Genomic DNA, 25,321 nt, shown 5'->3' on the forward strand with positions numbered 1-25,321 from the left:
GGGGTGCATGGTTGGAAGGGTGAGCAGGTGGATGAATGGAGGGGAGGGTGAAGTGGCAGGTGGAGAGTTGGAAAGGTGCATGGACAGAGGAAAAGGAGAGATTCATGGAGGCAAGGGTAGATGGATGAATAGCAGGGTGGTGGGATGGATGAGAGGTGGATGAAGAATGGATAGATGGATAGATGGCTGGATTGGATGAATGGAAGAGTGAAGGGTGGAAGGGAGAGTAGTGGCAGGACAGACGAGTGTCAGGGTAGGTGGGTGGGTGGCTGAGGGGATGGCTAGCTGGATGAACGGCAGGGTGATGGGTGATGGGATGATGATGATGATGGAGGGATGCATGGGTGGGCGGAGGGGGTGCGGAGGGGAGGGCAGGTGCAGGGGCGGGTGCGGATGGGTCAGGGCGGGCCGGGCGGTGCACACGTGTGGGGCGGGTCCCGCTGCAGCCCCGCCCCGGTGCTGCCGGTGCCGCCCGCCGGGAGCGGTGCGGGCTGAGCGCGGAGCGGAGCCCGGCGGGCGCGGCGAGGATGGGCTGGGAGCACCGGCGGCTGTCGCCCTGCAGGTGGGGGCCGGGGGGTTCTTGAGCCCCTGATGAGGGGTAACCGGGGGCTCCGTGTTTTACCGGGGTGGCCGAGGGAGCGGGGGGGTGTTTGTACACCTGGTGTCAGCGGCGGGAGCGGGCGAGCAGGGGTTCCTTGTAACCGGGGTGTCCTTATAACGGGGTGTCCGTGCACTCGAGGAGTACCCGGTGTGCCCAGGGGGGGCTGTGCAGCGTTTGGGGCTTACTTGTAAACGGGGTGTCCAGGTAACAGGAGCGGGGATGAACCCGCTGTGATGGGGGGGCCCGTGTGGCTGCGGGCTTCCACTTCAACCCAGCAGTGGGGTGTCCCCAGCCCCGGGGGAAGGGGCCGCTCCGCACCATGTCCCCCCGGCTCCCCACACAGCCTGTGGCTGTGCCCCTGCCCGGGAGGAGCCGAGGTCACCCCGTCGTGGGGTGCACCCCCTGCCCAGGCTCCTTTCTAGACCACACACTTGTTCTGCTCTGCACTGCCCCATGGAGCTGCTGCGGGCCCAGGTGTGGGCCCAACCTGGTCCCCGGGGACCACCCGGCCGTGCCCGGGCCCCTGGGAAATCCCGGGGGCTCTCCAGCGCCCGGCTGCAGTTTCGGAAGCGAGTGACTGCAGCAGGAGCTCTCCTGGCTGGGCTGGAGGCACCATCAGTGCCGGGTCCCTGCAGCCCAAGCGAGTGGAGGTGTAACCCTTGGGAGGGCTCTGCTTTGGCAACAGGATGTGGTTTGGGATGTGACAAGCCCAGCAGCGTGTCATCCCTTGGCGTCAGAGCCTGAGCGTACACCAGCCCTGAGGTGTCCCTGTGCTGCTCCATCACCAGCCTGTGCTGGGAGTTGTGCCTGTAGAGGAGCATCTTCCATCAGGTGCTTCTGTGGCCTTACGGGTGTCACCAGTGTGATGGAGGGTGCCTGAAGGCAGCCTGGCCTCCTGCCACGTTCACTGCTGCAACCACCGCCCCAAAGGATGTTTAGCTGCTTTGCAGGTTGTAAGCCCTGAGGGAGGAAAAGGCTTAGGCTGATTCAAATCACTAACGAAAGTGGGAGAAAAGAGATTGCAGACCTTTGTTTTCATGTTTACTAAAACCTTGCTGCTGTTACGCCAGCACCCGTTAACTTTGCTAATGGCTTGGGTTTGGTGCTGCTGCTCCCAATGAAGCAAAACCATGCTGGGTCAGTTGCTGGTGCTGCTCCTCACTCTGCTGTTGAAGGGGCTGATGCTCAACAGCTGCAGTTTCTTTCTTTTTCTTTTTTTTTCCCCCATCTAGGTTAATTTCAGAACTCTTGGTTTGATGCAGAACCTGCACACTGCAGCGACATGCAGGATCTCAATGCTTTAATTCAGTGTGTGTCAGAGGGAGAGAACTTGGATGGAATTGCAAATTGTTTCCAAAACATGGTTGCAAAGTGTTTTGGAGCTCTGGGTGTTGCTCAGATGAGAGCTTAAACCTAGACAGATAAGCAGATAAAGAGTGAGAGCCCAGTAGTGGTGGCTGTGGTGGTTACCTTCCCCTGTTACAGTCGGAAGGCTCAGGCAGTGGTTGGGCACGTCCTTTGGAGCTGGGCTGGGGGATGCTCCACAGGTTTCTGCAGGGATGCAGCTGATGCAGAGCCTGAGCTGCTGCACCAGAGGTCTGCCAGCTCCAGCCTTGTAGTGCTGTCCTGTGGGATTGAAATGGGGGGAGCTTGGTATGGTGTGGCCATCGCTCCTCTGCTCCCTGCAGCTCTGGAGCCCAGTTGTGGCAAGAAGGGGTTGAAAAGTGTTGGAGATGCTGTAATGGCGGTGTGCATTGATTTGGGATACACTAGGATGGTGCAGTCGGATGGTCCAGCTGGACAGTCCCTCCTCCCCCTGCAGATCAGGGCACCCCAGTTTGGAGAAAACCAAACCAAAACTGTCACATTGTGCCTTTCAGTGCAAAATTCACGACTTCATTTTGACGTTCAGCAAAAGAAGAACTGAATCCAGACAAAAGCATTGGCAGAAAGGGACTGTGCACTGCTCCCTGCGCTGCAGCAGCCCTTGGGGCTGAGGGATGCCCAATGTGGCAGTGGCTTTGCTATCAGCAGGATGCTTCCGACCAGGCTGTGATGCCCACTCGGTGGCATGGGGACCACTGCAGCCTTGCTGTGCTGCAGCTCACCTGGGGTAGTTTCAACTTCTCTTTTTTGGGTGACCGCTGAGCTGTTCCTGGCGTGATGGGGCTGCCCAGTTTTTGCATTGCTATTTTGCAAGTGGGGAATTGTGCAGGGGGTTGCTGGAGGGGGAGCTGCCCGGGAGAGTGCCCCGAGGCTGGTTGTGAGTGATGGGAGGTTTCCCCTGTTGCATCTGAACTCTGCAGCCCTCCTCAGCCAGGGAGATGTTTTGGGCTGGAAATGTCACTCTTGGTTGCAGTGGAGGAATATATGACCTATGGGTGCAATCCAGGCTCTATAGATCCAGCTCGTGTTTTCTCCCTCCTCTCTACAGGGCTTCCCTTCCGCTTCCCTAAGAGGCTCGGTATTGCAGGAATCCCCATCCTTATCTGTCATGGCTGGAGGTGGTGTGAGGACATTTTTGTCACTGCCAGCCCTTTCTTTGCAAGTGTCCCACCCACCCAAAGCCATTGTTGGGGATCTCCAGGCAAACCACCCAAGGTTGTGTCCACCTTGCTCTGCATGTGTTGGGTTGGGGTTGTTCGCCTTCCCCAAAGCTCACCTGGTGACACGGGTGTGATACATGTGAGGACACGATGAGCATTGCCCCGTGCTGCAGCCTGGAGGGGTGGTCAGGACCTGCTGGCACTGAGCCCTCTTCATTGGCCTCCTGGGTGGGAGCCTGGGGAGCGGCTGCAGCTCCCGAGCGCCTTTCCCAGCATGGAGACCAAAACCCAACGTTCCCGTTGTTCTTTCGTCTCTGGCCACCAATTAACACAACATGAGAACTTGTCTCCCTGATGACACGTCTGTGTTACTCCTCGGATGCTGTAATTGCAGGGTTTTCAGCAGCCAGGGTGCGATGAAATGGTAATTGTGACTGTGTGTGCCGTGAAAGACGTGGGTCTTTGGTGAAGCTTAATTAGGAAATAGGGACACTGTTGGGAATGGCTCTGTGATGCGATTTTCCTAATGAAAGCTACTGAATAGGCAGCCTTGTAATGAAGAACAGACTCGTGAGGGGCACTGCCAATTGCTCTTCTCTAGTGTTAATTTTGTATTTCCTCTCCATTGTTTCTAATACCCTCTTGGAAAAGCTTGAAGATAAAATGCTCTATTTTCTTACGCCCCGTATCCTGTTTGGCAAGCCGCGATTATAGCATGTGCATCTGGAATACATGAGTGGCCAGGCATGAGCTCCTTCAGACTTGTTAATCTCCGATTTCAAGCTCTGCCTCTGAAAAAGCAACTTCAGCTTGCGGTGGGATGATCCGTCCCTTATCAGTGTGGTGCAACGGGAGGTGCCCGGCTCAGTTTGCAGCTGTAGCTGAAGAAGAGCTGGCTCTTTGGGTGTGAAGAGCAGGATGCTGCGGGAAGCATGGTGTGGTTGGGAGCAGCGTGGTGGGGTTTCGTGGTCCAGCCTTGGCTGTGTTTGTCTCATGTCCTCTCCTTGCACACACGATTGCTGTACTTGACTGCAACCTGCCCCGTCTGAGAGGTCACCCGGGTTCCAGTCTCCTGCTGGTAAGAGGGAGCCCTGGGGCTGCTGTGTGGTTCAGCGCTCGCACCTGCACCGCACCATTCCCGTAAAGCGGGCTCCAGGCGGGCAGGGGAAAGCTCTGCAGATGGGTTTAGCCAACAGATGTGAGCGTGACCTTGCTGCTGAGTTAAAAGGGGAAATAGGAAAACGCTACCTGGGTGATGCTGTCCTGTGGCACTGTGACAAGTGAGAGAGGGCGGATTTGGATTGGAGATGGAACTGAGCTCTTAGGCAGAAGTTCTTCCCTGTGAGGGTGCTGAGGCGCTGGCACAGGGTGCCCAGAGAAGCTGTGGCTGCCCCATCCCTGGCAGTGCTCAAGGCCAGGTTGGACACAGGGGCTTGGAGCAAGCTGCTCCAGTGGAAGGGGTCCCTGCCCGTGGCAGGGGTTGGAACTGGATGAGTTTTAGGGTCCCTCCCAACCTATACCATCCTATGATTAAGGTTTCTTGGTGTTTCAGGGGAATCATCTGCATTTGTAAGAGAGATGGGGAAGGGGCTTGGCTTTCCCTCCAATGCTTTGACCAAAACTGACCAAATTCCATTAGTGCTTAGGGTGGGAGCAGCTTGGGTGCTCCTAAAAATGATGCTGGTTCTCTACTTTTGGGGTGCGTTTAACCAGAAGCCTGGCATGACCAGCTCATTTGACAAGGGTGCCTGGGAATGGAGGTGCTGGAGCATCGATTCCCTGGTCACAGTGCTGCCGGCTGCCTGGTGCTGCTCCAGCAGCGCAGGAAGAGCTCAGCTTCAATTCTGTCCTGTGACTGTCCTTAGCACCTGTTGCAGTAGGGAGTTCATCATCTTTTTTATCCTGCGTTGAAGGGTTTTGTGCTCCAAAGGTATTTTCAGTACTGTGTTAATGCTTGTTCAGTGCCATGCTGTGTAAATGTGTGTGCATGGCTTCTGTGTGCATGCTTTAGGAAGGATGGTGTATTCTTGAGCTTGCAGAAGTGTTTTTCATCCCTTCCACAAAGGCTATTCTTTGTTGTCTCAAATTAGGATGAAACGCTTCCCCTTTCAGCTGCTTCCCCTATCGCTTTATGTCTATTTAAACCCACAGCTCGGAGGCTTCTCTGCACACAAGCTCTCATCCTTTCAGGTGGCATTTCCCTTTTCTCATTGTTTCTGGCAACCTGTGCATGTGAAACTTCACAAATGTTTCTTCGTTCTCGGAGTCTTTGTGTTAATAAACCTTGCAAATCAGTACCCACTCTGTCTGCACCCTTCATGTGATGGAGTTACAGCAGCCCTTGGCTGCAAAAGCTTTGGAGTCTGACCAAGCAGACTCCAGCCTTGCAGACCCAGGCTGGATAGCATCCCTGCTGCTCCTCATCCCTATGCATGAATCTTGCTTATCTGAGCGGTCTTCTGCCTGAGGCTTGCCTCCCTGGATAAATTAGCTGCATTGCAATCAAAGCCTAATGTCCCCTAAGGACTGCTCTTTAGGTGCAAATTGTGCCTAGTTCGGTCTGGTCTGAGTGATGGTGGGTGCTAATCGTTTAGGGAACTCAGATGATGTGCAGGAATGGCTACATGGGTCTAAATCCACTTTTGCTGGTACAAAGCACACCCAGAGCCTGGGGATCTCCTTTGTGGTGGGCTCTGAGCTGCCAGATCATGGTGCTGGGTTCAAAAATGATGGCAGGATAGCAAGTACTTAATCACATCCTGCCTATTCCCTGTGGCCTCCAATTGGAACACCAGTGTGAGTGTGATGCTTTAGGATGAAGGGAGTAGCCTTTGACTCTGGAAACCGGGCACTTGCCACTTCTTAGGAGCTTGGCTTCTAGTGAAGAGCTGAGGTGAAGGATGGTCCCTGTGGAGACAAGGGCCCTGTGTGATGTGATGCTCCTCCCTGTCATGGGAGGACGTGTGGATGGGAAGGGTTCAAGCTGTGTTTGCTGCATGGGCTCTTGCCCTCCTTGGTCCTGTGATGTGTGACTGCGGGGGTTGGGGGCTTGGCCTGCATGTGGGTCACCCACTGGTTGGGGCTGTGCCAGCCTGGAGGCACCTCAGAGAAGGGCTGCTCTCAGTGCCTCTCACAGCTGCCACAGCACCTTCTAATACAGTTACCCAGCTAGGAGAAGGGATGGAGAGTGGTGGGATAGGGCCTTTATGGGAAGGACACCTCTTGGCTTATCTTCCCCATGGTGTTTTGGCCTCATATGGATGTAGCTCTGATGGCTGTACGAGCCCAAAGGATGGTCCAGCTCAGGGCGAGTCCAGGGACTGGACTTCACTTGCTGTGATGTGACTGCCCTGAGCTCTCCAGTCCCAGTATCTTCCCTCTGTACAGCTAGCCCTTCTTCACCTCTGCAGAGTCTGGCACATCTGGGATGCAGCAGTGGCCTCCAACACAACTTGAGCTTCTTTTTCCTGGAGGTTAACGAGGTTTTGAAAGGTTTCATGCTGTAGGCTCATCATTACCCTTTCAAGTGGCAAGTGTGGATGCTGCTGTGATATTTCAGTGCTATGGGCTGTTTAAAGATGCTCAGGGGCGGCACAGCCTGGGGGGTTGGCCATTGCTGCCTGTCCCACTGTTGAATGGATGCACACCTCTCCTTCTCTGGAGACTTCCTTTCTTCTCATCAATTGTAATGGTGGTGCTGCGGTTGTACCGACTCCTCTGGTCAAAGTAGGGCTCACATCCTTCTGTGAATCGCAGTCCACTTGCCCTTGGCCCGAGGGGGAAAGGGAACAGCCAAAACCACCCTTGCCACCATCTGTCTGCTGTGGTGCTGCAGCCAGCGGTGCTGGAAGTAAATGGAAGGTTTTGGGCAACCAAGCCAGGGACTGAAAAGGCTCCCGAGTTCCCAGCAGGGCCTCCACAATGGCAGGAAGCAACTTCTAAAGCTTCCTTTGGATACACAGGGCCTTGGGGGAAAGATTTACTTGCTTGTTTATGCTGTAAGTTAATCTATTTAGTGGGTTTGGCATTAAAGCTCACAAAAAGCCTTCTGAAATGGTCATGCTGCTTATTTGTAGTGCTTTGTCTCTCACTCACTTTGTTTCACAGCTGGAGGAGTTAAGCAGAGATGGAGCCAATTGACATCTCCCGTGTAAACTTGTTTTTCCAAATAGGCTGAAGGAATTAGCATCAGCTCTTACTGTCCTTCACTGCAAGGGAGCTGTGGGGGCAAAAGGCAGCATGGGGCAGAGGTTGGGGTCCCATCTGGGAGGGACCCTTTGTTGTGTGTGCTCTGTGCCACTTTGCTTGGTTGCAGGTTGCCCCATGGACTTACCTAGAGCTAACAGATGATTTTGCAATGGCAAAACCCACAACAAACCAAACCCAAACTCCCCAAACTCCAGCACCCCTCCACATGAGCCAGTGTAGCAGAATAGGGAGCAACATGATGTATTTTTAGGGCAAAGAAGTCCTAGGCAGCGTTTGGAGTGGCACAGGGAAGTGCTGGGTCCATGGAACAGGGAATGGCTGATGAGAATTTGTCATGGTATTGTGGTATCGTTGTTTCCCTTTGTGTCTGGTGCTATCTTAAATGTGATAATGCCACCCATGTGTAGCCTGGCACAGGAAAAATGGATTATTCCCAAGAAGAATCTCCAAAGAAGCTGCATGTACACAGCAACTGCTGTAGAAAGCATATGGAGCAGCTGGAGTTGAGGTCCGTGCCTAGAGGTAGTAGGTGCTGGGCTCCGTCTCAAGCTGAAGGCTTCACTGCAGCATCTTCAGCTTGAGAGGGAACTCATCATCTTTAGCCTCAGTGAAGTCTTCAGCTTGGGAGGGAGCTTAGTGCCTGCTACGTCTGGGCATGGACCTCGACCCCAGGTGTCCCCATATGCTTTTGGAAGAGTGTCTTCTGCTGAGCATGGAAATACCTGGAGTCTTGTCCCCTTTGCCTCCTCTGACTGGCAACACCTTGTGGTCTTGTCCCACCAGATTGAACAGTCACCCTAGGGAGTGTTGGGAGGAACCATCTAATGCTCTGTCACGTCCTTCGTTTCCCTCTCGGTGCGGGGGCACTTTGGGTTCCTGCTTTTAGTTGGGGAAACACCTTCCCCCCTCCCCTCTAAATGATGTATTTGCTGAGTGCTGTCATGTTTTCCCCTGGTCCTCCCCTGTGACGCAGCCACTTCTCTGCTGAAATTCCACCTTCCCTGAAGAGCAGCCCTGGAGTTTCCACCACAGCCAGGCTGTGCCAAACACCAGCGCTGTCTCCAGCCTAAATCTTCTTGGGACTAGACTGTGATGTTGGGTGAAACTTTAACCCTCATTGTTGCGATAAAGACTGATACAAGCTAAAATGAGCTCTTGCATCATGTAGCAAGGGGTTTTTGTAATTGGTGCCAGGAACAAGTATGTTTCCTGTCTGAAAAGTGAGGTTAAATAACTGCTCTTCTCTTACCCTGACAGGTATGTGCCATTTATGCTGGCTTTTTGAAGAGAAAAAGAGGCATCTCTGACCCTAGCTGAGCTTTGCCAAGCCCCCAGAGCCCATTGAGGGGATGGTGTTCGGGTTGCTGGTGTCCTGGGTCATGTCACTGCGCCCATCGCAGCCTGGCTGGGAGCAGCGTGTGTGTGCCAGGGAGGTGCCGCGGTGCTGCCGGCTGCGTGGCACTGGAGGCAGTGCTGCTACTGCCAGTGGGAGCAGGACAGGGAATGGGCTTGGCTCTGCTCCTGCCCAGCCTTGGTCTCGTGTGTCTGAAGGTGAGCAAAGCGTTGATGAAGGGGAGATAAAAAGAAGCACAGGGTAGGGCTGGAATTTCTTTACTTTTCCCCGTTTTCCTCCCTTTTTTCCCCCCTTTTCCTCCCTTTTTTCCCCCCTTTTCCTCCCTTTTTTCCCCCCTTTTCCTCCATTTTTCCCCCCTTTTCCTCCTTTTTCCCCTTCTCCTCCCTTTTTTCCCCCCTTTTCCTCCCTTTTTCCCCCTTTTTCCCCTTCCCCCCTTTTTCCCCTTCCCCCTTTTTCCCCTTCCCCCCCTTTCCCTTCCCCCCCCTTTTTCCCCTCCCCCTTTTTCCCCTCCCCCTTTTTCCCCTCCCCCTTTTCCCCTCCCCCCCTTTCCCCTCCCTTTCCCCTTTTCCCCTTTCCTCCCCCTTCCCCTTTTGTTTTCTTTTTCCCTTTTTCGCCTTTTTCCCTCCCCCTCCCTTCTTTTCCCCATTTCCCCCCCCCCTTTCCCCCCCCCCCCTTTTTTCCTTTTCTGGCCGTTACTGTTCTGTGTCAAGATGTACTTTACAATGGTGAAGTCCAAGACATTCCCAGAGACCTCTGTAGCTGCTCATCTGCCTTGAGGCAGGAGGATTGAAAAGGCAATGGGGACTGAGGAGTGCAGGCTGAAAGGGCCATCAGGGCGGGAGGGGCTGCTGAGGGTATCTCCCTGGCCTTGGGGTAGGGACCTCTCCCTCTCCCATTAAATTTGAGTCTGTTGCTGGTTTTTCTGCCTTTAAGGACATGGGCACAGGTAACGCTCTTCCCTTTTACAGCAGCATCGTTGCTGTGATTGAGTTTATCCCTTTTCCCACCACAGCAGAGCAGGGCGTATTTACTCCCTGTCCTTCAATTTGAAGCTTGTCCATCAGCATCTCCAGGAATGGGATTTCTGAAGTTTCCTTCAGAAACCAAAAAGTGATAGACCTTATTCTAACAGCACCAGGGAGTCACAATCCTTGTTTCAATTCCCAAAGCTCGACTCTTGAACAGTTCAAGAGTGCTGTGTTATAGGAGCTAAAAATAATGGAGATGAAGGGTACAGCATGGGGATTTTTTAGCTGGAAATGGAGATGAGGCCTTGGGTGATATGGTTTAGAGAGAGCTGTCCCTGCCCATGGCAGGGGGGTTGGAACTTGATGATCTTAAGGTCCTTTCCAACCCTAACCTATGATTCTATGATTCTATGAATGATGGCCATCTTGTCAATGGTAAGAGCATCTCTGGTTGAAAGGCCCTGCAGTGAGTCACTGGGCTTGCATACAGAGAAGTGCTTTTTGGAGAGAGAATGTACCATTGCAACGGTGGCGCTCGGTGATGGCTTGGTGGGACTAATATAGGGATTTGTATTTCCCAGCATCAGAATACACCAGGGCTTTAAGGGGTGAGTGAGTGGAATCCCCTATTGTCTGTTTGTCAAGAAAACTCTAACTCCTGTCCTGAAAAATGGTAATCATACAAAAGGACATGTTAAAAACAAGTCAAGAGGAAGTCTCAGTGTGCAGGATGCGTGCTGGGGAGGTTGCAGACAGTTCTGCACTGGACATTTCAGTCTCCCTTCAGCATTGCTGCTAGGGTTCAACACTAGTCACGGTCTCCATGTAGCTGCTCCATTCACAGTGCAACCTCACAGCAAAGCCCCAGAATAGTTTGCAGGTGTCTTCAGCTTTTGTGAGCCTGCGATGGGTCCCAGGCTGCTGCTGTTCAGGAAATGCAGAGTTAGTTCACTCAGGCCTGAATGTGGAAGCCACAAACCTCCAAATGACCAGCTTGAGCTCAGGTCAGGCGCGATGCAAAGGTGATGCAAAATGCTTTAATCCCCACACAGTTGCTGCTGAATATCTGTCTCTGGGAGGTCCCTTGGCTTCATCTGCTACTGGTCAGGTTTCAGGAGAATGGTGCCGTGTCCCCTCTGCAAATTAGGTGCCTGACAGGCTGAATGTGGCACCTACCACTGATGAGCTGGTGCTGTTCTCATGCTCTCCCACTAGTTTCTATGAGACCCCAGAACTGGAAAACCTTTGTTTTCATCCCACACCTTCACTTGCTGCCAGTGCTGCTGGTGAGGAAGGTGGTAGAGATGCTGCAAAACCAGGACCAACTTGTCTTTAATCCACTGCTGGTGAACTTGACTGGATTGCAGTTTCCAGGATGCCCTTACTACACATTGCTGAGACACCCTTTCTGTTACTTTATCCAGCTGCAGCTGTTGCTGCACAGGGGCAGACTCTGGAAGGATCAGAGGGGTTTTGTTGAGCACTAAGAGTATCACAAGCAGTACGTGTTCTCCATGAAGCTGATCCCATGGTATCCTCTGCAAATGAAGGGGTCAGTGGTTCACACACATCATGCCTGAGCAGTTCCACTGCCTAAAGGGGCTGCAGGAAACCTGGAGAGGGGCTTGGGACAAGGGATGTAGGGACAGGCCAAGGGGAATGGCTTGAACCTGCCCGAGGGGAGACTGAGCTGAGCTCTTAGGCAGAAGCTCTTCCCTGTGAGGGTGCTGAGGCGCTGGCACAGGGTGCCCAGAGAAGCTGTGGCTGCCCCATCCCTGGCAGTGCTCAAGGCCAGGTTGGACACAGGGGCTTGGAGCAAGCTGCTCCAGTGGAAGGGGTCCCTGCCCGTGGCAGGGGTTGGAGCTGGAGGAGCTTTCAAGTGCCTTCCAACACAAACCAGTCTGGGATTCTACGAAGAGTTACTGTGTGTATGAATAAGCCCTTTCTTGGACATAAGCATGGTGCACCTCACCTAGCCATTAGACAGCTCTGGATGGCTTAATTTCATCTGAATCCTTGTCATGATAAAGCATTTTGCAGGCAGGTAATGGCACATTCTTTAGATGATGGTGAGTAGTGACTTGCTGTCAGTCCTGTATCCCCCAGTGATTCTCTCTCCCTCTCTGATCAGCTGGAGGGGAGCCAAGTTATCCTGCTTGATCCACTTATCCGGCAGGGATGCCCTGCTCAGCAGTGCTGAAACCTGAGTCATACCTTCTCTTGGTCCACTGCTTTGAGGTTGCAGCAGGTTATTGCTATCAATGCTGTCTATGCATGCAGTGGGAAGGGTGAGAAGTCCTGTCACAGCCTGACACTGGTGCTTCCTTACCAATAGCTTTTACCCACTGGAGGAAGCTCTGGCAGAGGAGAGGCTGGTTATGGTGGGGTCAGGCGATGAATTAGTTAAGGAATGATCTAGATGGCTCAGGACAGTGAATTTGCTCACAGCTGACACAATCTGCCAGAATCTGACACATCAATTGATAACTTTCCCTTGTCTTAACCAGCCATTGAGAAAGGCAGCTCCATCTCAGGTTCAAGCTATCCACGTCATCCGAAAGGCTGAGGCTGTGTGTGTCTGTTGAGGAATGTGAATGGCCACTGATACCAAAGTGCAGACAAATTTTCATAGTAGTTTATCCCAGAAGAGCAAATGTTGACCACCCCTGATTTTTTTTTTCCCCCATAACCCATCAGACTTGATGGCTCATCAGCTTTGCAAACCCATGAGTGTCCTTCTAGGGATTCTATGGGACAGCATGCCCATAGAGCTCCCCCTGCTCCAGGTTTTACTGTCTGTGAGGATTTGGTCCATTTATGAAAGTAAATTCTCCGTTTTTGCTATGGGGAGATGCAAGCACCTGTGCTCAGAGCTCTTGAAGATGGCAGATCTTGCGATGGCTCTCCTATGTTCTGTTTTCTCAGTAACTCCCAGTGAGGTGTAAATTATGGATGTTGTCTCTTGACCTTGGCACTGTCAGTATGTGTCTGCTAATTAATGCACTGTAATTTCTGTACTGGCAGATATAACCTCTAAAAATAGAGGTGCCTCTCTGGTGATAAGGTTCTGGCTAAGTTTTAAGCAGGGAGTAGGTTAAGACCTGATCCACTCTTTAGCTGTGCCGTAAAAGGTTCTGGCAACGGGGCTTCTCAAACTCTTTGGGGAAGAGAGGCAGGAGATTTTGCCCTCTAGGTGGGGGTGACTTTTCAGTTGGTGTCAGCAGAAACACAAGCTGTTGTGACTATAAGGAAAGCTGCCTAGGTATGGAGTGATGCTTGAATCTGCCATCCAAACTGGAAGACAGACCCAAGCTGCTTGGGAAGGGTGTAAGTCCTGTCCCCCATGTCCATACTGAGCAAATGGGGAGAAACTGGTAATAAACGGTGAAAAGAGTCTTTCCTTCATAACTTAGTCGTGGTCAGTTGGTTTGTAGTTGTTCCTTTAGCATCAAGGTGGGAAGAATCTGGTTCCATGAATGTGTGGGGAGGAGGAGGTCTCTTGGCTGCTCTTGATCTGCTTATCCCCATCACAAGATGGTGTTACATGGCTGTGGGAAGGGGCTGAGGGAACTGACCCTTATGGAGGCTGTAAGAAAGATGGGGAAAAAATTTTAGCAGGGCCCGTTGTGACAGACGAGGGGTGGTGATTTTAAACTTCAAGAGGGAGATTCAGGCTGGATGTGAGGAAGGAATTCTTACACTGAGGGTGGTAAACACTGGCACAGGTCACCCAGAGAGGTAGTGGATGCACCATCCCCAGAGACATTCAAAGGCCATGCTGGAAGTGGTTCTGGGCAAACTGATCTAGTTAAGATGTCCCTGCTCATTGCGGGGCGGTTGGACTGAATGAGCTGTGAAGGTCCCTTCCAACCCAAACTATCCTATGATTCCATGACCCCCTTCAAAGCAGAAGAGAGGGTTCCAGGATTGCTTGAGCCCAGCCTAGCCATGTGTGTTGTCATTTAGGGGAGTGCAGAAGGTCATTGCTTGGACCTGGACTGCAACTTTCATGTGTCTTTCCTGTGTCGGCCTCTCTGTTGCTGAGCCACATGCCCTGCGCTGGTATCTTGCAGCCATGCTTGCACATGGGGACAGCGTGGTTATTTCTGACCAGACCATTTGTGTGTGGTCTTTATTTTTGTGTTTTCTTGAACGCGACTGTTGAGTTTCCTGGAACTGCTGGGCCCAAAGCAGAGCCCTTTGCATGTTAACAGCCTCACAGCTTGCTTGCGTAGCGTGGCGGGTGCCATGTGTGGTTCTCGGATGTGGCAGGAGAGTGAAATCATTGTCCAGAAGAGGAAACAGTGGCACAACTTCCCCCCGGCTCCAGAGCACTTCTCCTTTTGACACCAGCACGCGGGAAGCTGAAGTAAGATCTCTCACGAATGCAGAAGTGTGGGTTGCTCTTGGAAGCCATCTTAATGGATGACCCTAAGGTGGAGCCCTCAGCTCTGCCTGGTGGGGAGGGCTATGTGTTTGTGTGGGTGGATTCAGTGCATGGTTTGTGGCTTCCCCTTCAGAAGGGAAGTCTACTTGGTGCGTCACAAGAGGCAGATGGGTGGGCTGCAGGCTCTGCAGTCTTAATTCCAGTGAGTTGCCTTCATAGAATCATAGAATAGTTATGGTTGGAAAGGACCTTAAGATCATCAAGTTCCAACCCCCCTGCCATGGGCAGGGACACCTCGCTCTAAACCATATTACCCAAGGCCTCGTCCAACCTGGCCTTGAACACTGCCAGGGATGAAACATTCACAACCTCCCTGGACAACCTATTCCAGTGCGTCACCGCCCTAACAGGAAAGAATTTCCTCCTTTTATCCAACCTAAACTTCCCCTGTTTAAGTTTTAACCCATTACCCCTTGTCCTATCACTACAGTCCCTAATGAAGAGTCCATCCCCAGCATCCCTATAGGCCCCCTTCAGATACTGGAAGGCTGCTATGAGGTTTCCACGCAGCCTTCTCTTCTCCAGGCTGAACAGTCCCAACTTTCTCAGCCGATCTTCATATGGGAGGTGCTCCAGTCCCCTGAGCATCCTCGTGGCCCTCCTCTGGACTTGTTCCAACGGATCCTTGTCCTTTTTACGTTGAGGACACCAGAACTGCACACAATATTCCAAGTGAGGTCTCACAAGAGCAGAATAAAGGGGCAGGATCACCTCCTTCGACCTGCTGGTCACGCTCCTTTTGATGCAGCCCAGGATACAGTTGGCTTTCTGGGCTGCAAGCGCACACTGAAGCCACCTCATGTTCATTTTCTCATCAACCGGCACCCCCAATCCTTCTCCACAGGGCTGCTCTGAATCTCTTCTCTGCCCAGCCTGTAGCTGTGCCTGGAATTGCTCCGACCCAGGTGTAGGACCTTGCACTTGGCATGGTTAAACTTCATGAGGTTGGCATCAGCCCACCTCACAAGCGTGTCAAGGTCCCTCTGGATGGCATTCCTTCCCTCCAGCGGATCAACCGAACCACACAGCTTGGTGTCATCGGCAAACTTGCTGAGGGCGCACTCAATCCCACTGTCCATGTCAGCGACGAAGATGTTAAACAAGACCGGTCCCAACACCGATCCCTGAGGGGCACCACTCGGTACTGGTCTCCAGCCAGACATTGAGCCATTGACCACAACTCTTTGTGTGCGGCCATCCAGCCAGTTCTTTATCCACCAAGTGGTCCATCCATCAAATTGATGTTTCTCCAATTTAGAGACAAGAATGTCATGTGGGACAGTGTCGAATTCTTTGCACAAGTCCAGGTAGATGACATGAACTGCTCTACCGCTGTCCATCAGTTCTGTAGCCCCATCATAGAAGGCCACCAAATTGGTCAGGCAGGATTTCCCCTTGGTGAAGCCATGCTGGCTGTCACCAAGCACCTTGTTGTTTTTCATGTGCCTTAGCATGCCTTCCAGGAGAATCTGTTCCAAGATTTTGCCAGGCACAGAGGTGAGACTGACTGGTCTGTAATTGCCCGGGTCATCCATTTTCCCATTCTTTCCTTCTCTAGTTCTGCCCTTGGGAACTAAAGTCCATGTAATTGCTTGCCCCTGTGTTGTCTTAGGTTGCAACCCTGTTTATGGCACGTTGCTTAATCCCACAGGACTATTCCCACTTTCTATGATTGATTGTGCTGTTGGTGAGGGAGAGCCATCGTGCAGATCCTGGCTGTGCTTGCTTGGATGCTGTTTGCCACTCATACGGCTGCTGCCGGGAAGGATGCTGGGGTTTTGGCTGGAATTTCCTTTGACCTCACTTGATTACCAAATCCTGCGTGCTCGATAAGAGGGCAGAAACACCACAGGGAAAGCAGCACATGTAAAAATACCTGGAGTCAATGCATTTCCAAATACACAAATGACTTTCCAAGGTTACACGGCAGATCCTGCAGTGGACCCCCAGGCTCACCCACAGAATCCCCAAGAACAACTCAGCCCTGGGCTCTCTGAGGACATGTGGACATGTGAGGGAAAGTAGATGTGGTTAAAGGGCATATTATGGACGAAGATGACTGAGGGTCAGTCACTTTGTTCCTGTGGGCTCCTGGGTCCCACATAAAGCTATAGCAGAACTTTCCTCCTCCAGACTGTGCTGCAGCAGCTGCAGGGGTTTTGGAGTATCTGGTGGAAGAAAGAGCATGTAGCCCCACTGAGGAGAGCAGCTTCTGCATCTTTACTCTGTCCTGGTCTTCTGGAGCATGATGGTCTCTGTCTAGACAGAGAGTGAGGTTGGAGGGGCTGTTAGAAAAGGTCTTGTTGGGAGCATTGTCTAGAGCGGAGGTGCTGTCACCAGTGTTGGCTGTGAGAACAGGCAGCATAGAGCAGTTGTGAGTCCAGCACTAGAGCTGATCCTTTCTGTAAGAGAAGGACTAGATATAAGATTATGGAATACAGCTATAGATAATGAAAGAATATATACACACAGAGATGTAAGAAGTCTGTAGTCCTGGTTAAAAGTATCTGAGCAGTCCTGTGGGTATCGTTGACATCTTTCAACAATGCAGAAGGCCCTGATGTAGATCATCTGCTGCTGGAGGACTGAACTTCCACAAGTAGGGCTGTTCTGCTCTACTCCAGGCTGAAACGGGCTCAGGGCATGGGCTAAATCATGTTCAGTTTGGACAGATAAGTATTTTCAGGTTTTGCCTGTCTTGGGGTTGCTAATAAGAGAAGCTGGGGTTCAGCTACTGTCACCTGCTTGGTTGGGTCCTGAATCTCGAACCAAGACAAATGGCTGCAGCTTTTTGTCTAAGAGGGTGAGGGTCAGCTCCAGCGTGGACAGCATCTCCCTGGTGATATTTCACCTTGAACTGGAGCGTTTTCTCTTTGAAAGACAAAGCAAAGCCGGAAGATCCACGTTCATCTGGGTGTGATAATAAAGCCCAATGCGAGTGTTGCGGGGCCAGATTTCCAGCTCTCAGTGCAGTCTCAGTGTTTGTGTTGTGTGGTTTGATTGCAAACAGGCAGAGCAGCTCTGCCATGATGTGAACACGGTTATTTGGCCTAGTCAGACACTGTTTCTTAGTATCCAGATTACTGCTGAAATTCTAAGGGGACGTCTTCATTTGTGATGGTACAAGGGAGATTATGATCTGTTGGATTACTTTGACAGTAGATTAAACCCCAAATCTCAGATCTCAGCGAGCAGCCTAGTCTGGCCTTTCTGGGGGTGCTGCTGTGCTTTAGGAGTGGTCACAGGAGTTCGATACATCAAATAGATGAAGTCTTTGTTTGACACCAGAATTGTCACTGGGGCAGGTTTTGTGTATACAGGACTGCACTTTCTTCCTAAAGCCAAGGTCAGGAGGTTGATGCATGCACACGGTGTGCCTGCCTCCGAATCCCCGCAGTGAAGGTGCATGCGGGGCAGGCAGCAAGCTGGAGCTGGGTGTCTTGGGTCCCCTTCGGGGTGAGCTCCTTGTCTGCCAGGTGATGCGTTGTGCTGGGAGTGAGAAACTCCTCCAGCCTGTGGGTTCTTCGTTTTGCTCTAATTTTAACAGCCATGCTTGGGGTGAGTTCTTTGAAGCCTTAATTGCAATTATGGATCTTCCTCTGTTCCCAGGTCTGCCCTAATTGGCTTCCTGTGAGAATTTACAAAGCTGCTAAAAACAAAACTGCTGGTTTTGTGAGGGACTTGGTGGCGTGAGATTCCTGAGCCCAAATAAAACTCAGCTCAGCGGAGGCTTCTCGTGCTGCTGCCATCAGACCCATGGCCAGACGCTCACAAGGGTGGCATTATACCAAGCGTAAGCTGATTTACATGCTTGCATTCTCAAAGTGCTAATCTATTTTGATTTTTTTTTTCTTTCCTCTCCCCTCTCTGTTTCTTTTCAGCCCTCTAATCTCCTGCGATCCCTGCCAGGTTCCCAGCTCCTTTGGCTGGAATAGGCCCCAGCTAAATCCTTTATCTGTCTATTTGGCAACCCTGGGCGAAGTAGTTAGCAAACGAATGACACTTTTTCCTGGCTCATTAATTAGATTTACTGAGCTGAGTGGTTGCTGCTGTAATAGTCTGGACAAGGCAGTTCTGTATTTGGCTTCTTAGGAATTTGGGGTTTAAAAAAACAGAGCTCTAAGGCAGTTCTGATACTTGTGGTCGGATCCACAGTTCCCCTGGGTGTGCTGCCATAGGGAACACGTGTTTTTCTCATGCATAGCTGTACTGCTGCTGTTTACTGCTCCCTGAGCAGTTCTGATTGCGTGTCATGGTTTGGTGCTCAAAAAGTTTGAGGATGGGTATTTGGGTGCTCTGCTCTTGAGGAGCCCAGGGCAGGATGTCATGGTTAAGGCAAGTGGTTCTTGTGGGTTAGAAAGAACCTTGTGAAATACTGGTATGCTTTTTTGTGTTATAGCTATGCTATTTGACATGTCCTGCTCTGTCAGCCTTTCCTGCCAGGGTTATAAAGGGGATTGTGAAGGTTACATTAGGAAATAAACATGACAGGATGAAAGAAAATTGGGATTCTACAAGAAACCTGGAGAGGGGCTTTGGACAAGGGATGTAGGGACAGGCCAAGGGGAATGGCTTGAACCTGCCAGAGGGGAGACTGAGCTGAGCTCTTAGGTAGAAGCTCTTCCCTGTGAGGGTGCTGAGGCGCTGGCACAGGGTGCCCAGAGAAGCTGTGGCTGCCCCATCCCTGGCAGTGTTCAAGGCCAGGTTGGACACAGGGGCTTGGAGCAAGCTGCTCCAGTGGAAGGGGTCCCTGCCCGTGGCAGGGGTTGGAGCTGGAGGAGCTTTAAGCTCCCTTCCAACACAAACCAGTCCAGATTGAGTTTTCTGCCACTGCTTTGGAGCCAGAGGCCAATGGAGCTGCAGCAGGAGCCGCTGCCCCTCCTGCTGGGGAGGAAGCAAGCACAGAGAGGTCACTCACCACACCATGGCACCGGAGCTCCTGGTTTCTATTGCAGACTTTCAGTTCCCTTTGTAACCACCAGACAGCACAGTCTTCTTCTCAGCTCAAGGTCTCAGTGCTCCAGCAGGGAGGCAGTGCTGGGGTCTGTCATCTGCTGCACCCTGGGGACGCAGTGCCAGGGTGCTGGGGCACCCTGAGGAGGCTGCTGGTGCTTGTCATGTGTACTGCTGTTGCTGTCATCCCATTCACAAGTGGGCAACTCTCACATGGAGACACCAAAGTGGGGGTCACTCAGCCTGCCTGGGGACAGAGGGAGCAGGGTGTCCCCAGAAGAGGAGCAGCAGTGCTAAGCAGGGCACTATTTAAGCTCATCTGTAGAGGGCACTTTGTTGATATAAACATCTAAACCACAAATTAATTACTTGCCCATGGTTGGACGGGGTGATGCATGTGTTTCACTCGCTTGCCCTCCTCCAGTCCTGCAGATCTTGCAGGATGTGGCTCTGCTTTGTTCTCCAATTCCTCAAGTCTGCCAAGGCTTTCCTTATAGAAGGGAACACAGAAGACAGCAGTCCCTTAGCCTGTGTTCAGTTGGACATCTGACCTGGTTGGTCAGATGTTGTGGCTGGTGCTATGTGCTGTGAAATAGCATCTCAGGAAGGCGACCTTGCTCCTCTCCTGAGCACGGCCGCAGTGGTGGAGGCTCTGTGCAGACTTGTGGCTGCTTCAGCCCATGCCCAGTGCAGGGTCTGCTCCATCAGCTGATGTCACTGGATGTGAGAGGGTCTGGTCCTCTTTTCCTGGTCCTTGCATCCCCTGTCACTGTTGAGAGCACTGGGGTGAAGTGAAAAACTCGTGCTCATGGAGAGGAGTCGATGCTTTTAGCATAGGCTTCCTGAAGTCTATGTTAACTTCTATTGTACTGTGTCCAACAGGAGACAACTGAAGGACTGAAGGGCAGCTGCAGGCAAAACCAAACATGGATGCTACACGTGTTGTCTAATCTCAATACCCTGCCTGCTAAAAAAAAGAGCTGGAGCAGGGCCTGGAGCACAAGTGTGATGGGGAAGGGATGAGGGACCTGGGGGGTTCAGTCAGGAGAAGGCTCAGGGGGCACCTGATGGCTCCTACAACTGCCTGACAGGAGGATGGAGCCAGGAGGAGCTGGGCTCTGCTCCCAAGGAACAAGGGATGGGACAAGAGGAACTGGCCTCAAGCTGCACCAGGGCAGGTTTAGATGGAGCTGAGGAACAATTCCTGCCCCAGAGGGTGCTCAGGCATTGGAACAGGCTGCCCAGGGCAGGGCTGCAGGCACCGTCCCTGCAAGTGTTCACACAGCGTGGAGGCCTCAGTGCCCTGGGTCAGTGGTGGCCTTGGCAGGGCTGGGCAACGGCTGGATTTGAATCATCAAGGTCTTTTCCAACCCCATTGATTCTGTGATTAAAATTGGGCTGGGTTTTGCGTTGGCTGATAAAAAGAGCCAAACACTCTGGTGACCTGTAATAACAATCACAGGGCAGACCTGCAGCAGTTACTGGAGGGAGTTTTGTAGGCAAAGAGCTGGGGGAGGAGAGCAGAAGTAGCTGTGAGATGTCAGAAAGCTGAGACCTGAAGCAATTCGCACTTAACCCACTTGAGAGCTGCCCTCCCAGAGAGTGGCAGTTGTTTATCTGCCAGGGACCCACCGCTGCTAGAAGCAAATTGTCGCCTCATTGTGCTGAGGGCAGAGGGGTCAGGCTCACTAATGAGACAGGTCCGTGGACCTCCCCATTTAATCTGGAGAGCAGAGTGTATTCCCGAAGGGAGGTGAGCTTCCCAGGGAGGTGTGCCCATCACCTCTCCGGGTCTTTGATCCCTCCTGGGGGTGGCAGATGTGAGACACAAGCTTGGGCTGTCAGGATAACCTCACAGCGATGTTGAATTCACATTTTGAAGTTAAAAGCAGAGAAACAACTTGAGAGCTCCCTGGCAGCAGGAAAGGAGGGGGATAGGAGCTGCCAGCTGGGGGTGCTGGGGTGGGAAGCCCATGGATCTGCTCAGAGCATCCTTAGGTTGTGTGCGAGTGGAGCAGAGTTTTCCCGAAGGCACCCTCAGAACCAGCAGACAGTCCCCAGTGACTGGCTGAGCTCAGGTGTGACCCGAGCTGTGAGTATTGTGGGTGAAATGGAAAGGGTGGAAAAGCACAGAATAAATGTGGGGACTGGATTTTACAACAGCTCTGAGGGTGAAATGCTCTGGGTTCAAGAGGCTGTCGGGACACCATCCCGGCCCTGTCTTCCTGGGTGACCTGGATAAAGTCACTCCCCATCACCCTCGGATCCCCATCACTGCATGGGAATAGTGTGGTTTTCTTTCTCAGGAGAGTGATTTGAGGATAAAGGGCATTAAATAATGTCCAAGTGTAGCACAGAGGGAAGGGGGGGGGGGATAATTCCCAAAGATCACAGATCCTGGGGGAGCTGGTGCTAATCTGGGCTTTGGGAATCAAGGTTTCAGCCTTAGGGCTGTCATGTGGTTTCTCAAGCACAGCCTGGAAACTACAGTTTTTAATGTCTAACAGCTCTGCAAGCACTGGGGCTGTTTCCATTGGAGGGACTTTAAAGTTGGAACCCAGTTCCAACCCCTGCCACAGGCAGGGACCCCTTCCACTGGAGCAGCTTGCTCCAAGCCCCTGTGTCCAACCTGGCCTTGAGCACTGCCAGGGATGGGGCAGCCACAGCTTCTCTGGGCACCCTGTGCCAGCGCCTCAGCACCCTCACAGGGAAGAGCTTCTGCCTAAGAGCTCAGCTCAGTCTCCCCTCAGGCAGGTTCAAGCCATTCCCCTTGGCCTGTCCCTACATCCCTTGTCCCAAGCCCCTCTCCAGGTTTCCTGCAGCCCCTTTAGGCACTGGAGCTGCTCTAAGGTCTCCCTGGAGCCTCTTCTCCTGCAGGCTGAACCAGCCCAGCTCTTTTTTTCCCCTCTCTTTATGCAGCTCTCTGATAAAGCAGCATGTGTCCCATGATCATTGGAGGGGCTCTGCTCAAACCTGTGCCCCTCGCAGGGCTCTAATGCATCACCCTGATCTGCAGCTGCTCCAGGATGTGGCTGTGGTGAGCATGACTATGGGTACTGCTGGGCACAGAGTTGGGAACGGAGGAAAGGATGATGGGAATGGAGAAGTGTGAGGCTGGCACACCTACTGTGAAGGTGCAGGATGGAAGAGGGGAACCCACAGGCTTGAAACCAAGGTCAGCATCTTCATTGCAAGGCATGAAGAGGAAAATGATTGGGCCAGCGATGCTTCTGGGGGCTCAGTCCTGGTTTGTAGCCTGGTGCTCCTCGGGGAGCTGCAGGGCTGGGTCTGTGAGCTGCAGCTGGGCTGTAGTTTGCTCCCATCTGTGCCTGTGGCCTGGGGCTGGGCAGGCTCATGCTTTCAGTAGCTGCTGTCACAGGGTGCTGTCACCCTCAGCCCCACACCAGCCCAGCCCAAAACATTCCTGTTCCCTGCTGCAGGGGGCATGTGGCTGTCCTCAAGGGTGTCAGCGCTGCCATGGGGTCAGTGTCCCATGTCCTTTGTGGTGCTGCTGCATCCAGGGACTAAAGGGCTTTATCTGGCCTGCTGGGACCAAACCCAAGGAACATCAGATGCCCAAGTTGCCATAAGACACAGTGGCTCTTTGGCCACAGTTTGTCCCTCTGTATTGGTGGGAGAAGGACCCTGGTGATGAGCCCATGCAGGGTATGAACAAAAGGTCTTCGCTAGCAGCATCCTTCTGATGAAACCCACTCACATCCGCCTCGCATTTGAGACTCAGAGGAGACTTTGTCCAGTGGGACCATAGGAGGATTTCAGTCCCATCAGCAGCAGACCCTGCATCAGCTCCAGCTACACCCCTGTAGTTACCTTTTGCAATGAGGACATGCTTGGATGAGTTTGCTCATCGGCTCCCCACCCATCATCACTTGAACTGATTCCTGAGTGGAGAGCTGATGGCAGACCTGCTTCATCCCAGCAAACATATCTCTGCTAACAGCCCCAGATGTGTGAGGATTGTGCGTGCACAGGGTGTGCTTTCATACCAGGGGTGTTAACCTCTGCTCCAATTCAACTTAAAACCAAAGGGTGTAGAGGTTAATCTGATCATGGTTTGCTTGGGGTTGGAGCCTCTGTTTTTTTATTAGATAAGAAAATTCAATGGCATGCAGCATTGGGTTGGTTCTTCCTTCAGAGCTATCCCCAAGTCATTGGGAGCAGGTATTGCCATTGCAAACACCACTTTAGAACAAAGGAAGAGAACAGAGACAAAACTGAAAACAGGAACCATCAGATAAACAATGCTGCTGGCCCTGAGCTGAGCTCCTTCCTGCTCTCAGCCATCTGGAGAGTCAGCTCCAGGGAGCCCAGCTATGCCAGTCGGCTCCTCCCAGCAGGGAAGCCAGCTGGGAAACCATTGAAAAGCTTTTCCATTCACAAAACCCCTTGTCAGGAGGTGGGTTGAGCACCTGGGCCTCCTCCTCCTCCAAGCATGCGCAGCCAAGATGCCCCAAGTTCAGCCAAGATGTTTCGCCAGCTGTGCCTTGGGGTTAATGTCTTGCTTCAGCTCTGAGGAAGCCACAAGCACTTCCACAGAGGTGAAGAACTGAGAGGCAATGACTGGTGAGCTCTCAAGTGCTGTTAGTGCTCAGGGTTACAGCTGCCTCAGGTGTAGTGATGGGTGAACCAGTGCAGAAGCATCCTTGGTGGCAGGAACCTGCCCAGGTACCGGTTTTCTCAGGCAGTGTCGTTGAAAGCTGGTGTGATGCTGGTCCCAGGGACAGCTGGCTTGGTGGGGTCTTGCTCACTGCACCATGAACCTGAACACTGGGGTGTGTGGAAAATGTTTCATTTGATCAGAAATGAGAAGTTTTTTTTTTCTGGTTTGATTTTTACTTTTTCAGTCGCAGTCAGATGAGTGCAAACGCTGTTTCTAAATGAGGAGGTGAAAGGTTTTGGTCTGAGTCTTCAAGGCTCAGAGAGAGGGTCACTCCTTCGCTTGTGCACCCCCTGAGCAGATGCATTTTGCTGAAATCCAGTCCAATTCCCTGAGGAATTTGTTTCTCCAATTATTTTGCTCTTTTTGCTAAATTTTATACACCCAGTTTTTGCTGCTACTCCCAGTTAATCTCTTGCTTTCGTTGCATGCCCTTCTGAAAACACGACCCTCATGCAGCATCTCCATTATCATTGGACTGGTCCTAAGGCCACCCCGTGTGCTGACCTGCACGTGGGACATGGCAAAGCTGTATCCTGGTATCTGGTCCTGATGCCTGAAGCATGTGGGCTTTGCTTATAGCTGCCTGCCAGTGAGCGGTGCAAGTCCTGATGCTGTAAAACAGGTCAGAGACTTCATCAGCTCAAGGATAGCAGGTTCCTGAGCTAAAGACAGTGGAGGGGTACAGCATCAGGACACTGCTTCTGGTATTTGTCATTTCTTAAATTGTTTCTTTTGAGCCTCTGTCTCTGAGTCTCTGAAGCAAAGAGAGGTTCAATTTGCAGTTGGTGTTCATATCTCCTGGTTTTATTGTTTTGGAGTTTGCAATGTCTTCATCCTGTAAGTATTAGCCTTGAGCTCAGGCTGCTAATGCAGGTAATCTTGGGGGTGAAATTTGGGAAATCACATTAAATAATTCCCATTTGCAGCAATGTAAGGAGCTTGGATGGAGGCGTTTCTGTGGAGCTGATGTGTCTTAGGCATTTCTCAGCTTCCTGTTGGCTTTCTCTTCTGATCCGCTGAGCTGGGGTACTTAGTGCTGGCTCAACAGAGCAAAGCTGTACCAGGGGGAGCTGGTTTTGTGATTACCACTGAAAAGTGCCCTTGCTGTGGGATCTACAGCCCAAACCCGCTTGCCCTACTTCGCTGAAGGCTCAAGCTGTTTACCAGCTGCTCCAGAAGCCTCTCCTCTTCCTGTGGCTCTCAAAGAACTGCTGCAGACCCGTACCCTGGGTAATCGGCTTCCCGTGACCACAGCAGCTCTGTTTTCTACGCACGGGGATCACGATGCTGTTTTTGGTGGTGTCCCTTTGGGCTATGTGATGCTGAGTGCTGCCCCAGCGACATCGTGTGTGGAGCTTGGTGGTTGTTCAGTTCCCTGCTCCCCTTCTCACCCGCCCCCAGGTCTTGCAGCACGGCCTCACAGCTCAGGGCATTGCCCCCTCTGGTGCCTTCGTCCCTGCCCTGGGATCAGAGCATCCGTGGTGCCAGGCTGGGAAAGTCATGCTGAGCAGTAAAAAGTCAATCCTGCCCTGTGTTAGGAGAGTCATAGAATCACAGAATGA

At 52.2% G+C, this 25,321-nt stretch overlaps 1 protein-coding gene across 1 annotated transcript in view; it reads left to right on the plus strand.

Moving 5' to 3' along the window:
* The first annotated feature begins 456 nt into the window (after positions 1–456).
* Positions 457–25,321, plus strand: part of PIK3R5 (phosphoinositide-3-kinase regulatory subunit 5) — a 59,723-nt gene continuing 34,858 nt past the window's right edge. Inside the window, exon 1 of the mRNA XM_061360003.1 lies at positions 457–562. The gene's annotated coding sequence lies outside the window, so the exon portion shown is untranslated. The remainder of the gene's footprint in view (positions 563–25,321) is intronic.

Source organism: Neopsephotus bourkii, unplaced genomic scaffold (genome assembly GCF_033783945.1).
Source record: "Neopsephotus bourkii isolate Nb327-2 ecotype Australia unplaced genomic scaffold, CSIRO-AGI_Nbou_v1 NB_1003, whole genome shotgun sequence".
Classification (NCBI taxonomy): Eukaryota; Metazoa; Chordata; class Aves; order Psittaciformes; family Psittacidae; genus Neopsephotus; species Neopsephotus bourkii.